Consider the following 13,594-nt stretch of genomic DNA (forward strand, 5'->3'; position numbering starts at 1 on the left):
ATGAATTTTCCTATGGCTGTTTCTCGTGGTTTTAGTAAGAAAAGGAAAGATTTCATTGGCCCAAGATAAGACTGAATTAGCCAAAGAGTAGTACCCAACTGAGGTTTTATCCAAATGTCATCAAAAGATTGGACAGCACTTATACCAGAGGCAAGGTCCCTTCTCTACATAGTGAGGTATATACAGTGTTACAGGTATTAGTTTTCAGTCATTAATGTATTTGCATGATTTTTAACTGAATGATTATTTGCATGATTTGTTAACTGAATGACAAATAATACATAATTGATCCAGGCTTCGTCTCTCTCCTAGTCTAAATACATTTTCTGTTAATGAATAACTTTCAGCCACCTCTAGGTTTATTGAAGTGACCCAGTTTTGTTTCAAATTTAAATTTGCTATAAAATTCACTTTATTAGCAGTGTGTTGAGCAACTAGATGGTATTACACAATTAGAGTTATAGTGACGTTAAAGTTAAGATAGTGGAAAATCAATTTGGTGGTCAAAAAGCAAATTTTGACAATTAAATATTGTCAATGTAAAGCAAAGATGGGAACACTTTTAGTGGAGCAGGAGTTCAGGGCAAGATTCATTCACAAACAGGGTGAAATCCAACTTTTGTCTGGTCTGTCCCCTTGGATAACTAGCATTATGCATGCACACCTTTTCTGTTTTTTTTTTTTTTTTTTTTTTTTTTTTTTAACCAATCCCATTTTATTGTGATCTTCAACATAAATATAACAAATCTTAAACACAAACTGGACATGCAAGTCACTACATAATACAAACACATACTTGGATACAAAGATTTCAATGAAAGTTTGGAATAAGAGTCCCATTCCAAGTACAGAAGAAAACCCCTCCATGATGACATGAAGCAAACAACTGCTAAAGTCTTCGAAGGTGGAGGGTCCACATCAGTGGTTTGCTTCACTGGTGAAACTTTTTTCCACAGATTGCCCTATATGTCTGAATACTTCTCAATGTGAAATTTACAAGCAAACTCCTATGAGAGTAAATATTGTTTTATGAACACAACAGTTTTTACATGAAATCTCTGGGTCTCTGCTGTACTAACCCAATTTTCACCACAAAAAATTTCACCCAAGCAAAGGATTTATCTTTTTAGTCCTTCCCAACATGCAAGCCATCAAGCCACCCCCATCAAACTAAGCTCATTCCTTCCACATTACAAGGGCCATACTCTGTTTTATATGGGTGTGAAAGCTGCCTGGGAAGTAGTCATACAGGTAGTCATGAGGGTTACTTGTGCCTTCACCTGTACCCCAGCAACTAAGACAATATATTGCTTATGGCCTTAACCCAACCCTTGAGGGGAAATGAGTCCTGCATCACTGCAAGGACTGTCTATGCCCCTCAACCCTGCACATGTGTGCTCCTTTGCATACACTGGCAAGAGCTGCGGTCACCAGCTTGCTGACCACTGCTCGTGCCCTTTTTGTACTACTTTTACTGATTCAGGCAAGCTTGGAGCACCATAAAGTGATAACAGAAGCAATCTCTGTCCACCTAGGATGGGCATATGCCCATCCTCTCCTGGCAGCTCTCCAAGCAAAAACTTGAGTAGCCTGGGCTCTAGCCATACCTTTATCAATCTTTGCCATATATCTGGCCAGGCCAAGATAAGGTTAAACATTTAAGTTTTGTTCAGCATTTTCCAGAGGTATATTCAGAATGCAGTTGAGCTATTCCAAGCTGCAAAGGAAAAAGCCTTCCTTTCTTGACTTAAATAATGGTGTAGCCCAAATACTTTCTACAATTCCAAAAACAAGGAAAGCATCACCAATTTGATATGGACAAAAAATGCACACTAGAAGAAATCAGATGGTCTTATGTACAGACTTAAGAACTGTTGGCAAATGAATTTAAGAAAAAGGAGGCACAAAGGCTTTTGCTGATATAAATTTCCCAATCTACCTTCTGTTCATTAGTTGAAAAATATAATGACCAGTAATTTGAAGAATGGTACAAGAGTTTTACATGTAACCTAATATTTGCTGTAAATTGCTGGTATTGAACATAAACAGCTGGAGTAGAAAAGCTAACTGTGAATCATCTGTAATTTTTCTGTTCTCACTGACGACATCACACTGGCAGCTGCCTTTATAATTATAGTTAGAAATGTAAAGTAGACGGCTCTAAGTTTCCACCAACTGACTAGTTTTTTTGTGGAAGCTATTTTCTTTTCTGAGAAGACTTGATGTTATAATTTTTTATCTTCTAATAAAGAAAAGTTGCTGCTCTTGAATATCTGGTAATTTAATAATATGTTGGGCCTTATCTAAAAAAAGGATGGTCCAGCATAAACTTAGTGGTAAACCATAATGCATAAATTAGGTTCTACACACAAATGAGGAACTATCTTAAAACTAAAATTTTAATGCTGGGAAATGGCCAAGCCTGAATGAGCATATTTCCATTAGCCCAATTTTAAAACTAAAGGCACTGGAAAAAAAAAAAAAAATATATATATATATATATTTCTCCATTATGCATTTTAACATTTTAAATAATTCACATGTTCAGTATTTATTATGTTGTGTATTTATTTCTCTTAACATTTTCTACTATATCTAGTTTTTAGTATTTAATTACACATTTATTGTTTTAACACATTCAACATATTTAAATATTTATTGTACATTGTCATTTTATGAAGCAGTGCTTATATATAGTGTGTTTTTAGGGTGGTGTCTTCCATGAACTTTTTCAGTTTGTATATTTTGTCTGCTTTTTAAATTCAGTGACTGTAAATATTGTGCTTTTAATGACATAATTGATTAGTTTATAACTGGGTGGAACTTCCTGTTTGAAATGTACAAGAAGGAAGTCCTGTTTGAACTGTACAAGAAGGAAGTAATTATGTGGGGTAAATTGTCTGATGAAGTCTAGATTTTTCTGGATGAAAGCGCTCATCCTTGGATTTTTTTTTTGGTCTGAAGTTAAAGTGGATTCTGCATTCTACAACTGTGTGGTGATTTGCAGCCTGCATTACTTTGAGTGGGTTCATTCCAGCTACTTCTTCTGGCTTTTGTGTTTATCTGCTTCAGTTTGTGCTTTGTGACTTTTTTAAAATTTTAATATATTCACACAGAAATGTATTGATCTTCAAAGCTATATCTATAGGATTTACATCTAAAGCTATGGCTGCTTACAGAAAAAAATCTCACCAGGAATGGCATCTTAAGTGGTGGGATATTGAAGTACTCTGTGACCAGAAGTTTAATAAATTGAGAAACAAAGTAATATATAGATATAGCCATTAGTATATGACCATCTATATTGGGGGGGGGGGGGTAAGCTTTCTGAGCATTTCTCAGGATTTTGGCATTGTAGGCAAAAACACAAAAAGAAAAATCTAGCAAAGCTAGACTTTTCACTGTATGATACCTTAAACCTCTTGTGTCAGAGGCAATATGGGATATATGCAATTTACCTCTTAATGATATCAGGTGTTTCAGCTAAATAGCCATTCTAAATGACTTTTTTATTTTACCTTTAAGTCTGTTTATGGACAATTTCAGGCCAATAAAGCCAAACCCCTTTAGCTGATAACATCCATGTTTCTGCCTTCTTATGGCATCATCAACACAGCATAAAAAGAAGTTATGTCTTACCCTAATGTTCCATCTGAGTTGTAGATCTTTATTCATTCTTTACTGTTAAGACCTCGGTTCTGTCCACAGAACCGATATGGCCGTTTCCCAGCTTGCGCAAGCCAAAGACTCTCAGCTAAGTACCTACCCACAATGCCCCTCTCCTAGATACTCCAGATCGAGTTTGCCCACCCCAGATAAAGATGTAGTAATAGGAAAAAAGTAGGAGGCTCTGTCTGAGCAAATACCCTAACCAGGAGTACCTGAAGTCCACCAGGAGTCCAGGCAGGGGGAAGGAACATTATGGTAAGACATAACTTTCTTATCTGATGTTGTAAATCTTTATTCATTCTTTACTGTTAGGACTGAGTCCCCAGCTACTTGAGTCCTGGATGGCCCTAAGGAAGGATATTCCTGAGCACCATAGAACCAAAAGATGCTCGTCCCCTGGAGGCCAAATCCAATTTGCAATGAGATATGAAGGTATGAGGTCTTGCCCACATTGCTGCTGTGCATATATCATCCATAGAGGCTCTGGAATGAAAAGCCACAGAGGTAGCCATAGATCTGGTAGAATGAGCCTTTATTCTGGAAGGTTAGGATAGCTTATTCTGTTGGTAGATAAAGGTAATGACATTTCTAAGCCAAGAGGATAAAGTCACTTTGAAACAGGTTTACCCAATCTGGGTCCTGCAAAGGCCACAAACAATTGGTCTGTTTTCCTGAAAGATTTAGTCCTGTCCAAATAACAACAAAGCTGTCGGTGCACATCAAGGGTGTGCAAAAGGTACTCCCCTCTATTAGAATGCCGAGGGAAGAAAACCGGCAGGGCAATAGATTAACGGAAAAAACAGAAATGACCTTGGGCAAGAAGGAAGGGACACCCTATACGTGTGGAAGATCAAGTAAGGACTCTTTGACACTCAAGGCCTGCAATTCCGATACTCTTCTCACTGAGGTGAGTGCTACTAGAGGTATGGTTTTCCAAGACAAAAATTTCAAATCACATGAATCAAAGGGCTCAAAGGGAGAGCCTGTAAGAGATTGAAGCACCAGAGTCAAGTGTCAGGGATCTAAGGGAGGCTTGACTAGAGGTTTAACATGTAATACTCCCTTCAAAAATGTCTTGCATAGGCAGTGTGACATAAATGAAGAATTTTCAAGACCATTATGAAAATTGGCGATAGCTGCAAAATGTACAGTGATTGTTGAAGCTGAAGCTCCTGCATGCAGGAGAGTAATCAGGTATTGCAGAATCTTTTGAATAGGCATACAGAAAGGGTCTAAGTTCTGGTCTTTGGCCCAAATAGAGAACCTAGTCCATTTACTAGAATGAACCTTTCTAGTGGAAGGTTTGTATGAGGCCAGACGAATTTCACGAACAGGAGATGGGATATCAGGCAGTCTGGCAACCAGTGGAAGTGGAGGAACCAGGCTGTGAGCTTGAGACTGTGCAGGTTCAGATGAATCAATCCCTGAGTATGGGATAACAGGTCCTGGGAATGATCCAGAATCCACAGGCTGTGAATCAGATGAGGCCATAGAAATGGGAACCAGACTTGACGTGGCCAGCAGGGAACAATGAGGATCACTTTGCTTTTCAACTTCTGAGCTTTCTGGTGAAATTTTGGAATGAGGGGAAATGGGGGAAAGGCATACAGAAGACCCGGTGGCCAATCGTGCATTAGAGCATCCCTTGGGGTTTACTTCTGAGGGGGGGATCAAGGCAAAATAGCGCCTGCATTTGTAATTCAGGGGGGAAGCAAACAGGTTGCAGCAAGGCTTGCCCCAATGTTGGAAGATCCGAGCTGCTATTAACAGGATTGAGGGATCATTAGTGAGGCATCAGGATGTTCCTGCTCAGATTGTCTGCAATAAGGTTGGAACTCCCAGGAATGTGTATTGCTATAAGAAAGCTATCGCCCAGTGCCAAATCCTCATGGCTTCCTGACACAGTGGGGAATATCTGATTCTGCCTTGCCTGTTGATATACCAGACAACTGACATGTTGTCTGACTGAATTGCAGTGGTCCCCGAAGGCAGGGATGCATGGAACGCTTGCAACGCTAAGAGAACTACCCTCAGTTCCAGGATATTTATGTGAAAGTTGGCCTCGAGGGGAGTCCAGGTGCCTTGGAAGTTTTTCCTTGGAAATGCACCCCCCCCATAGTGAAGCATCCGTGGCCACCGTGGCCATGGGTTGGGGAAGACAGAATGGTCGACACCAAATATTCTTTTGTGGCTCCATCCACCACAGTATTTCCTCCTTCCAACGGTTCATAAGGCTTATCATGTGGTTGAGTGGGTGGGTTAACAATGACCATTGCGCGAAATGGAGCCACTGCAGGATTCTTATGTGCAGTCTCACCAGTGGTACCAAAGTAATGGCAACTGCCATGGAGCCCAAGAGTTGCAGTACAGGACATGATGGTACAAACGTGGGAGGAAGGTGGTCTTGAATTTGGTGTCTTATTTTCAAAAGCCTGTGAGGGAAGAGAGAAGCTTGACAGGATGTTTTGTTGAAGACTGCTCCAATAAATTCCAAAGTCTTCATTGGAGACATCTGAGATGTGTCTTTGATTGTAATCCCTAAGCGGAGAGCGAAATCTTTAGTGTAAGAGAGGCTGCAGACTAGGAGATTCCTGGTTGGAGCAGTAAGGAGCCAGTCGTCTAGATAGGGAAACACCTGGAAGCCTTGTAGTTGAAGATGAGCTACCACAACTGCCATACATTTGATGAACACTCAGGGGGCTGTTGAGAGGCCGAATGGCAGTGCCCTGAACTGGTAGTAATTGGCTTCAAGCCAGAAGCAGAGAAACCTGCAGGTGCAGTGATCCATCTTTATATGGTAATACGCATCCTGTAGGTTTATAGAACAAATCCATTTGTCCCTCCCTAGGAAGGGAAGAATGGACTGTATTGTGACCATCCGGAATTTTTGAGGTTTGATAAATTTGTTCAGTAGGCTGAGATCCAGGATTGGTCTACAGTCTCCCATCTTTTTTGGCACTAAAAAGAACCATGAGTAAAACCCGGATCCTGTCTGTTCTGGTGAGACTGGTTGGATGACTCTTTTTTTCTTAGCAGTTTTTCTATTTTTAAGGCTGCTAATCCCCTCTGATTGGGTGGTACATCGGGGATTTGTTTGACGGGTCTGGGAGTTAGTTCAAAAGGTATTTGGTAGCCTCTGGATATTATTCTCTGCACCCAAACATCAGTAGCAGTAAGATGCCAGGCTGGTAGATGCAGAGAGAAACGACTCTCGACTGCTTCCAGAGGAAAGCAGTTGGGCAGCTGCTCAGGAGCGCTGGTAGGGTCTGCCAGAGAAAGAATCTCTGGCTCCCTGGTTACGTGGACCCCCTCTACCCCAAAAGGGGCATCTTCCATATGAGTAGCTCCCTCTGCCCTGGGGGGATTGCTCACCATGAGTGTCATGAAGGATCCTGGGGATTTCTTGAACCATATCTTTTCCTCTTTCTGGTTCCTGGAGTAGTTCCTCTGGGAGTTGGAAAAGCATATGCCCACAGCAGACAAGGTATTTCTGTCTTTCTCACTTTGTGCAAGTGTGTCACGTACCTTGGGTCCAAAAAGTGCAGATTTGTCGACAGGTGTGTTAACAAAGGAAGATTTAAAGGGGTCTGCGAAATCACACAACCACATCCAAGCATTACGTCTCATGACAACACCAGATGAGGCAGCTCAAGCTGCCCCCTCGGTGGTGTGAGATATCAAACACATTGAGGAGTTCGAGATGGATTCAAAGGTAGCTAGCTGTGAGGTGACAGTGTTACACACCTCATCAGGCAATACCCCCACCAAAGAGGAAGACATTTCAGAAATTAGGTCTCTTTAGATGCAAGTAAAATGCGCCAGATAATTCAGTGACCGAATTGTGAAGGTCACTAAAACATAGGTCCACTTCCCTAGTCTGTGCATGGTCTGGGACTCCCTGTTTGGACGATGGCCAGTGGAACTATCTTCTGCCAGTTCCTTCTTGATGCAGCCACCATGACCATAGAATTAACTGTCATCTGCTCCGAGAAAGCATCAGCTTCATTATAGCCGATGCTGCAAGGGTAGTGGGTGCCGACAGGGGAGGCACTACTGTCGGAGTCGCGACAGTATGTACTGAAGCGGGTGCTGGGGGAGGATAAACAGAGGAAGATGAAATAGAAAATTCTGAGCCAGGAGGGACGGAAGGTCTAGCTGGAATGGGAAATCCCCTAGCTACTAGAAGCTGGTCCACAACCCGCACTAGGTCTAGCTCAGAAAAACTCCTAGTGGATATAAAAGAGGCTGCTGAAGGGGAATCAGGTCTTTTTAGAAAGGGACTAAACCTCTGCCCCAAGAAAGGGTTATAAGTAGGAGAATATCTTGCCCTTGGCAGGTAATCATATTTTGGAGCCGATGGAGCCGAAGAAACTGTCAGCACCATGGCCAAGGATGGTGCCAAGGCATGTACAGTCATCAGAGCCCATGGAGCTGAAGAAGCTGTCAACACTGTGAACGGGGATGGTGCCAAGGCATGTACAGTCATTGGAGCCCATGGAGCCGAGGAAACTGTCGGCACTGTGGACAGGGATGGAGCTGAGGCATGAACAGTCATTGGAGCTGATGTAGGAGCCAAAGACAGCACCAAAGTCAGTAGTGCTGTGTGTGGAACTGAGATAGGAGTGAATACCATGGTTGGCACCGAGGGAGAGGACACAGTTCCTGGTGTTGAAGAGGTCTGCGCCAGTGAGGCATGGAGCCGACTCAGTTCCATAACTGATGGAGATGGAGGAACTGAGTGACTCTGTTTTTTTCCTTATATTTTTTGGTCTTAGGAGTGGATGAGACCTCCAACCCAGATAGAGCCTCCGAGAAAGGTGTCTTGAGTAAAGCTTTTAAAATAAGTTTATTCTTACATTCTGCTAGTGTCCGATTAGAAAAACCAGCACAAATGTCACAATCAGCTTTCAAATGATCCATGCCCAAACAGTAGACACAATGAACATGTGTATCTGAGTTAGGCATCTTATGTCCACACTTGTCACACTGTTTAAAACCCAACTTAGCTTTGTCTGACATGGTAAGTGAAACAATGCTATCCTGTAGAAAAAATTAAGGAAGAAATACCAATGGAGTTATGTTAAGGAATACCAGTAGTAAAAAGGGTCTGTCAAAGACAGGCAAGAGGGACAGTCAAAAGAGGTAAAAAATTAAATTACCAAGAAAAACGGTAGGAAATAGGCCTAGGTTATAGATGACAGTGATAAAAGACTAACTTGACTAAAATGTTTTAAATTCAGAAGAAAATCTGTCATAAAAAACAACAAATTACTACTTATTTTGAGAGAGATGGCTAACAAGTCTGACTAGGAATGTGGCAAACGAGATATGGAGTATCTAGGAGAGGGGCATTGTGGGTAGGTTCTTAGCTGAAAGTTTTTGGCTTGCGCAAGCTGGGAAATGGCCATATCAGTTCCAAGGACGGAACCAAGGTCCTAACAGTAAAGAATGAATACAGATGTACAACATCAGATGAGGAATGTTTGACTTTTGGAAACACAGGGTTATCGTACCCAACCGATATCCATAAATTTTAAGGTGTCTACAAAATATCCCAACTAGCAAACTAAAACAATGAGTATAAAGGTCACACAGGAGAACCAACTGGTAAAAAACACAAAAAGAAAAATCTAGCAAAGCTAGACTTTCCACTGTGTGATACCTTAAACCTCTTGTGTCAGAGGCAACATGGGATATATGCAATTTACCCCTTAAGGATATCAGGGGTTTCAGCTAAATGGCCACTCAAAATACTAACGCACTTGCTTCAGATATTGCACAGGCCTTTCTTGCTACTTTAGCTTGAAAGGACAATTCCTATCAAAAGTAACAGAAATAACAAAAATCACAAAAAAAAGAAACGTAGAAAAATAAAAACCTTCTCGAAAAGATGCCTGTAGTTCTCAATTTGCCATCAAATTCCTGAAATTGTCAAAGCTGCAAGCAATCAGATGAAGAATACAAAGAGTGTACCTTTTTCCGATGTTTGAATGTAAGATTCTGCATACTTTCCTATAACACTAAAAATGAATCAAAGTTTAGAACGTGTACTACTTGTTAACATAATTGTTCTAACCAGATGTCACTTGTGACAGGATGCCCGATTACTGAAAATGTAAAACACTAACAAATCATCAAGTTATGGTCCAGGTTACACTTCTACAGCTCTGTTTTGGGGTTTGACATAATGGTTTAGGTCATCACCTCGCTGACACAAGGTACAGGCTTTGATTCTGATCCCAGTTTATTGGCTAGGCTTAAAACAGTCCTTCAGGGTAATCAGCTTAGTATTCACCTATGAACTTATATATTTGGGAAGATGCCACTAAAATGCTTGTCTTAACCAGCAGCTTAGCTTAGAAAAGGCAACATCTTTTATACAAAGGAACATGACCTCGGAATAATATAACTAACTATGGACGTAAACACAAGAGGTGGTGAACCTCTAGGGAAGGACTGCATAAAATGTTGGTACACCCATGACCTGTTTTGTAACAAATGGCAAAATGATCAAACCACTATGAATTATGAGGCTGTTGACAGACTGTTGGCACATATTGCTGTAATGGAATATCCAGGAAGCAGGCAGTACTACATGAAGAGGTGAAAAAAAGACTATGAACACCTTTTGTGTGGAATAATGAAGGTAGTTGAACACAATACACAAAGAAACCATTGTTATTTTGTAAAGAAATAGTCAACTGTGCCAGGCAGCACTTAAAGAAATAAAAAGGAGATATTTCATTCCTCAAGCCATTTGCTTTCTAAACTTACTCATAATTAAATAACTGAACAAAGTGAGCCAATTACTTCAAATATACCATGCAAAACTATATTTAGCACTAGCACTGTTTGATAGGTAGGACCCTACAGCATTGTTCTGTACTGTGACCACCCTAACATACTTCATATAATGGGACCACTGTAAAAAAACAGCCACATAAATGGGCAACTAACTACCCCACTATAGAAAGGAAATGTACACAACCCCAACTAGGCATACCACAGATTTCTGGACTTTGTAAACAAACACCCAGGACCAGCTAGTCTGTACCCCCAACTAGGAGCACAAACATACTTGACTTGGTCCTTACAAACATGGGAGAACATTTGCACCTTCCCTAGTGTTATCCCCTCATTGGTCAGGTAGAGTCATAAATTTATTTCCTCAGAAATAAAAAAATAAAACCTGGAAGCTCAGCTAACCCTGGAACTTTTAGGAATTATTCTTTGACAAACTTCTAACTACTAAGCGAAACCCTAGCAAAATTTCAAGCCCCCACAAACCCTGAGAACGCTGCTGTGTATACGCAATTGTTCAAGGAAACCCTGTATAATAATGTTAACAGCTGCGCAGAGACAGCTGTAACCACTCATAACAAGAGCAAAACTAACTCAAAAAACAAACTACCGTGGTGGAATCCAAATGTTTAGTCATGACAAAAATTAGGAGGTTCAATGTCTGTGAAGGTAAACTTACCCTCATCAATCTAAACAAATAACTTAGGGGTCTAATCAAGTCTCCAAAGGCCAAATTTGAGATAAAAATAGCCTCCCAGGCCAAGGTTAATCACAAAGCTTTCTTCATCTATGTCCACAACCTCGAAGACAGTGCACAACAATGTATTAAATTAATTGTAAATGGAGCCACTTGTACTGAGCCGGAAGATGCAGCAAATCTGCTGAACAACAAATTCAACTAAATGCTTACCCCCCCCTCCCTCAAATACCCTTTAGGAAATGCCCACAACCATAACTCCCCCAACTATAAGTAGGGAATAGGTCCTCAACACACTCTCCAAGGCCAAGAACACTGCATTGATGAGCTCCAGTAATATCCTGGGATGCCTCCTTAACAGCATTAAACCTGAATTATAGGGACCATTAGAATCACTAACAACAGCCTCCAAAACAGGCTTCATGCTGAATGAATGGAGGACTGCACAAGTGTGGGCCATCCAAGGACTCTGCGAACTATCAACTCACAAGCCTGACTAGTCCAATATGTAAAGCCATGGAAACAACAATCATGGATATGTTAAAAGAGGATGCAGAAAACCAAACCTTCACTGGCTCCAACCCCATTTGGTTTTGTCAAGGACAAGTCATGAATACTCACACTGGTAGACTTCAAGAAGGTCACCAAAACAATGGATGAGGGCAAGATGGCACATGCTGCTTACCTTGACCTGGCCAGATCATTTGAGAGAATTCCCTACTCAGGCATTGTAGACAAGCTCACTGAATTAGGTAACCCCCTACTTTATACGCTGGATAGACAACCAACTCACAGATAGGACCCAATATGTCAGTACAGGGGACTCTACCTCCACAAAAAGGCCAGTTACTAGCAGAGTCCCTCAGGTCTCAGTGCTGGATCTGCTCCTGTTTGGCATGTACTTCTCTGAAGTCAAGGGTAACATAATAGGCCTCTGGCTGACCAGGTTCACATACGATTCCAAATTAGGTGCAATCACTGAATCCCCCCTCCCCCCAAAAGACACAAATACCTTCCTAGAGGGCCTGACACAGACTAAACTTGTGCCAGAGTCATGGTCTTAAGCTCACTGCCAAGAAATGCATAGTAGTATATTTCTGCAAGATGGCCACCCCTGCAAATTACTTTATCAATAATACACTCCTCAGAGCAAACCTAGTAGTCAGAGATTTTGTAGCACACACATAGACAGGGTTTGACCATCATGTGTCAACAGTAGAAAGATCATTCTATGTTACACAACTTCTGCGTAAGGCTGTGCCATCCAGGTGCAAAGATACCACTGTAATCCTCCCTCATAAAACCAATCGAGTACAATGCCATCTTGGCATATACCTGAATCAGCATATGTAACGAATGTCATGTTGAAAGACATTCCTAACAAAAAGAATACATGGTATAGAATACAAGTCTTATGCAGACCACCTCAACGCCTTGTCCTTATAATCAGTTTTCTACAGGCTGCAGACAGGAGACCTGTGCCTAGCCTCCAAACCATCCCCGGAGCGACCCTTAATTGACCTGTTGCACATCTGCAAAACAAACACAAGAAACACCTTGCTCCAGGGATAAACTTTGCCTGCAACATAAACAGAATATATTGGTGGGACAGATATGTGTCTCAGAGGTTGCCCCTTCTCTGAAATATGCTTCCCATACATAGGAAGCAAATTTCTTACCGTCACTTATTCAAAACTCGGATCAGCAAATAGGGAATCGCAAATTCTGCCCCTGGTCTGGCACCTGTCTTTCTATTAGAAAGAGGAAGCTTGTGAATGCTCGACTCTTGCCCAAGTTTATAGACCTCGTACATAACCTATGGAACCAATACTTTCCTAATATTTTTTGGAAGACTACCAGGCTTAAGAAGGCCTTTTAGGGTCATTAGCCTAGTACTCTACTATGACCCTATCGTCAGCAGTAAGATTCATTTGTACAGCTAGAAAACTAGAAGATAGCTTTAAAGTTGCCTAACACTTGTAATTTGAAGACGCAATTCCTTTTTTCCTTACCTTTTTTTTAAGCTGTTCTGTAAAATGAACTTCACAACTAACAAGAATGGCAAACTCAAAACGAAAATGCACACAAAATTTTAAGCAGTTCCATATAATTCTTGAAATCTGTTCTGTAATAAAACACGAATGTGTAGATTAACTCAACAATACAAATAAGGCCTGCATGGACTGATCAAGCAAGTTCTTCTACAGGTAAAGAAAGGTTTTCAAAATGACGCAAGAAAACATAAAGCATTTATCCAGGTGGGAGAAAGACCAGAGCTTGCAGTCTTACTTCACAAGGTCTTCTTGGCCAGCCTAAGCAGCATCACTTCCTTTATCAGTTTGACAGAATAAAGTCACTATACATTTTAGTCTGCTTCAGTAATGTTTACAGCTGTCTTATTAAAAAAAAGACTGAGTAGTCCTTAGC

The 13,594-nt window shown here is 41.0% G+C and overlaps 1 protein-coding gene across 1 annotated transcript in view; it reads right to left on the reverse strand.

Moving 5' to 3' along the window:
- The window catches only part of LOC122816399 (multidrug resistance-associated protein 1-like), an 827,783-nt gene that overhangs the window by 477,687 nt on the left and 336,502 nt on the right, over positions 1–13,594 (reverse strand). The gene's annotated exons all lie outside the window — the stretch shown is intronic.

This window comes from Protopterus annectens, chromosome 12.part0 (assembly GCF_019279795.1).
Source record: "Protopterus annectens isolate FY-2018-M chromosome 12.part0, PAN1.0, whole genome shotgun sequence".
In the NCBI taxonomy this organism is placed as follows: Eukaryota; Metazoa; Chordata; order Ceratodontiformes; family Protopteridae; genus Protopterus; species Protopterus annectens.